This window comes from Ipomoea nil, unplaced genomic scaffold, assembly GCF_001879475.1.
Source record: "Ipomoea nil cultivar Tokyo-kokei standard unplaced genomic scaffold, Asagao_1.1 scaffold2167, whole genome shotgun sequence".
Lineage (NCBI taxonomy): Eukaryota > Viridiplantae > Streptophyta > Magnoliopsida > Solanales > Convolvulaceae > Ipomoea > Ipomoea nil.
Window position 1 is genome coordinate 520,002 of NW_017618595.1, and position 4,596 is coordinate 524,597.

Consider the following 4,596-nt stretch of genomic DNA (forward strand, 5'->3'; position numbering starts at 1 on the left):
AAGAAAACAATGATACCTCGCCCTGAGCCGGCTGTTGAACTGGAGGAGGTCGAGATTGATCCTGAACAACCGGACAGGCAGGTCCGAATCGGAGTTGGTCTCCCTCAGGAGGTAAGAGGAGAAATCATAAAAGTGCTCCGGGAACACCGGCTGGTTTTCGCCTGGGGTCCAGAGGACATGCCCGGTGTCGACCGATCCATTATATCACACCGACTCGCTGTAGACCCCGAGCATCGACCAGTCGTACAAAAGAAGCGGTACCTGGCCAACGATCGGAGAGAATTCGTAAAAAAGGAGGTAAGCACGCTGCTAGCGGCCGGACATGTCCGAGAGATCAAGTACCCGGAGTGGCTGGCAAACGTGGTTCTTGTACCAAAACCCCCGGCGTGGCGGATGTGCGTCGATTATACCGACCTCAATAAGGCTTGCCCTAAGGACCCGTTCCCATTGCCGCGAATTGATCAGTTGGTTGATGAGACCGCCGGGTCAGCCTTGCTGAGTTTCATGGACGCCTTCAGGGGGTACCATCAGATCTTCATGCACTCGGCGGACGAAGAAAATACCGCGTTTCTAACACCGGATGGGGTCTATTGCTATCGAGTCATGCCCTTCGGGCTTAAGAATGCTGGAGCCACTTACACACGAATGGTGGCCCGACTGTTCCAGCACTTGCTGGGAAAATCAATGGCCGCGTACGTCGATGACATGCTCGTCAAGAGTCGAGAAGAGAGCAAGCATGCGGAAGATCTGGCCGACTGTTTTAATGTGATGATAAGATACAATCTCCGGTTGAATCCCATGAAGTGTGCTTTCGCCGTGAAGGGTGGAAAGTTCTTGGGCTATATGGTCACAAAGCGAGGTATTGAGCCTAACCCTGAGAAGGTGCAGGCCCTCGTCGACATGCAGCCTCCCAGCACCGTAAAAGACCTGCAACGGTTGACTGGCCGACTGGCCGCCCTTAGCCGCTTCCTGAGCAAAGCGGCGGATAAGACTGTGCCTTTCTTCGAGGCCATGAAGAAGAAGGAAGGATTTGCTTGGACCGCCGAGTGTCAGCAGTCGTTCGAAGAGCTGAAGCAATATCTTTCAACACCTCCGGTATTGTCTACTCCCCAGGCCGGCGAGCCCTTACTTTTGTACTTAGCCGCCTCCTCTAAGGCGGTGAGTTCGGTGCTAGTCCGAGAAGAGGAGCGCGTTCAGCACCCGGTTTATTACGTAAGCCGCTCCCTGATGGCCGCCGAGTCACGGTACACTGCCCTGGAAAAGATTGTATACGCGTTGGTGATCACCGTGCGGATGCTAGCACCGTACTTCCAAGCCCACACCGTCCGAGTGTTGACTGACCAACCGCTTGGGAGCGTCCTGCGAAACCCCTCGTCATCCTGCCGACTGGTGAAATGGGCCATGGAATTAACCCAGTATGGGATTGAGTACCAGCCCCGACCTTCTATAAAAGGTCAAGCCTTGGCCGACTTCTTGGTCGAGTGCACGGCGAGCGAAGAAGAGAAGGAACACGCCACTGAGACCAATTTAGGCGAGTGGTGGGAAATGCACGCGGACGGAGCATCGAGTCGACGACATTGCGGGGGTGGAATTATGCTCATCACCCCGGAGGGATTCCGACTGTACTACGCCTTAAGCTACTTGTTCCCGACATCCAACAACGAAGCCGAATACGAAGCTGTGCTAAATGGTCTCCGACTCGCCAAGACCCTAGGAGTCGAGCGATTGAGAATCAAGACTGACTCCAGGTTGGTAGTTGGGCAGATATCCGGCGCGTGTGAGGCTAAGAGCCCGCGGATAACTTTATATAAAGAGCGGGCGGTCGAGATGTTAAAAGAGTTTGGAGCCTACAAAATAGAATATATCGCCCGGGCAGACAACGTAGAAGCCGACATATTGTCTAAGATTGCCTTGGAGGGAGTACCGGACCACCTTGTGAAGATCTGCCAGAAGGAGGAGCTGGATCGACCGAGTATCGAGTAAACGACATTAGAAGTCCAGCAAGTGACTGGCAAGGAATGGGACAGGGAGAAAAACCCCGAGATGTTCTGGATAGAGGACATTCGGCGAATCAAAGAAGCAGGCGAATTACCGAAAGATCCGGGGGTCGCCGCCAGGGTCCGACGAAAAGCCCCCTCTTTCGAAATTATTGATGGACAACTGTACAAACGGTCATTCGGAGGTCCTTTGTTGAGATGCTTGCTCAGGCCCGAGGCCGAAAAAATAATGGACGAGGCTCATAGAGGCATCTGCGCCGCGCACCAGGGCGCCCACACGCTCGCCCGCAAGTTAGTCGTCCAGGGCTATTATTGGCCGACTATGATGCGAGATTGCATCGAGTGGATATCCAAATGTGGCATTTGTCAGGCGTTCGCCAGAAAGGACACTCGGCCGGCTACCTTCTACACGCCGGTCACCACGGCTATCCCATTTGCTAAGTGGGGAATCGACTTATTGGGGCCATTACCGGTAGCCCCCGGGGGCCTGAAATTTTGTGTCGTGGCTATCGACTACTTCACCAAGTGGGTCGAGGCTGAACCGTTGGCCACTATCACCGAGTACCAATGCCGACGCTTCCTATGGAAGAGGGTGATTTGCCGCTTCGGCTTACCCGAGCATATTGTCAGCGACAATGGGCGACAGTTCGACTGCCAGGCGTTTGCTGACTTCTGCCGCTGACACGATATCCGCCATACCAAGGTATCCGTGGCGTATCCGCAGGCCAACGGGCAGGTCGAAAATGTGAATCGGACCATAGTGGATGGAATCCGAAAGAAATTGGAAGACATAAGAGGAAATTGGGAGGATGAGCTCGACCGAGTCCTATGGGCTAACCGCACCACGCAGCGGCGAGCGACCGGAGAGAGTCCATTCTCCCTCGCGTACGGCTTCGAAGCCAAGGTCCCGATTGAAGTGGTCGAACCCACTCACCGGGTCCACACTTATTCCGACACGGAGAATGAGGAAAGTCTTCGAATTGAAAAAAATTTCCTAGAAGAAAGGTGGGAAGCCGCGAGTGCTCGGATGGTCGAGTATCAACAAGCGGTAAAGAGATATCGCGATCGAAGGATTCGCCCACGAACTTTCCAGGTCGGCGATCTCGTACTACGGGACCGGCAAGCAAGCCAGCCCACGGAAGGTGGCAAGTTCGCGGTAAAGTGGGAAGGACACTATCGCATTGCCGCGGTGGTCCAGGCCGGCACCTACAAGCTCGAAACTCTGGAGGGCAGGCCCGTAGACCGGATCTGTAACGTCATCCACTTGAAGAAGTTCTATCAGTAGAAAAGGTTAGGCCATGTATAGGCCCGAGGGTCTTAAACGACTTGAATAAAAGAATACGAATTACTGTTAACTACCGCCCGGACTCGGCGAGAGAAAGTTAGGAAACAAGGGCCCAGACCCTTAGTCGTTTCCGTGAAAAAGCCAAGAAGAGTCGCCTCGACTGAGGGACTCGGCGAGTATATAAAGAAACTATGGGGCACTAACCCTAAACGTTTCTGAGAAAGAAAAAGCCTAAGGGGTCGCCTCGACTGAGGAACTCGGCGAGAGAAAGTTAGGAAACAAGGACCCAGACCCTTAGTCGTTTCCGTGAAAAAGCCAAGAAGAGTCGCCTCGACTGAGGGACTCGGCGAGTATATAAAGAAACTATGGGGCACTGATCCTAAACGTTTCTGAGAAAGAAAAAGCCTAAGGGGTCGCCTCGACTGAGGGACTCGGCGAGAGAAAGTTAGGAAACAAGGGCCCAGACCCTTAGTCGTTTCCGTGAAAAAGCCAAGAGGAGTCGCCTCGACTGAGGGACTCGACGAGTATATAAAGAAACTATAGGGCACTGACCCTAAACGTTTCTGAGAAAGAAAAAGCCTAAGGGGTCGCCTCGACTAAGGGACTCGGCGAGAGAAAGTTAGGAAACAAGGGCCCAGACCCTTAGTCGTTTCCGTGAAAAAGCCAAGAGGAGTCGCCTCGACTGAGGGACTCGGCGAGTATATAAAGAAACTATGGGCACTGACCCTAAACGTTTCTGAGAAAGAAAAAGCCTAAGGGGTCGCCTCGACTGAGGGACTCGGCGAGAGAAAGTTAGGAAACAAGGGCCCAGACCCTTAGTCGTTTCCGTGAAAGGCTAAAAGGAGTCGCCTCGACTGCGGGGTTCGGCGAGCACCCGAAGAGTTAACAAGGCATCGATCCTAAGTCGTCCCTCAGAGTTAGCAGGGCCCGATGCCTTAAAAATATTTCTTCGATTTACAGAACCATAAAAAGGTTAAAAGAGCGTCGAGTCCAAGATAACACGGAAAGAAAGAGAAAAGGTGAATTTCATTAAAATTAAAAAAGGCCCGAGAAGGAGGCCAGCCTTTACAAAAGGGACTGTCCTAAAAGAATAGCCCTAAACTACTGGGGAGGGGGTGTCGACATCGACCCCTTCAACTTGTGCCCCCGCCGTTGGTCCAGCTGGAGGAACAGGAGAAAGGTCCTCTGCCTGAGGGGAGGACTCAGTGAGATTGGGAGGAGCCGCCGAAAGGAGAGCCACCGGATCAGCAGCCGCCGCCGGACCTTCAGCCGCTGGGAGAGCGTCTATCACCGGCTGAAGGCCCCAGTTCTCGG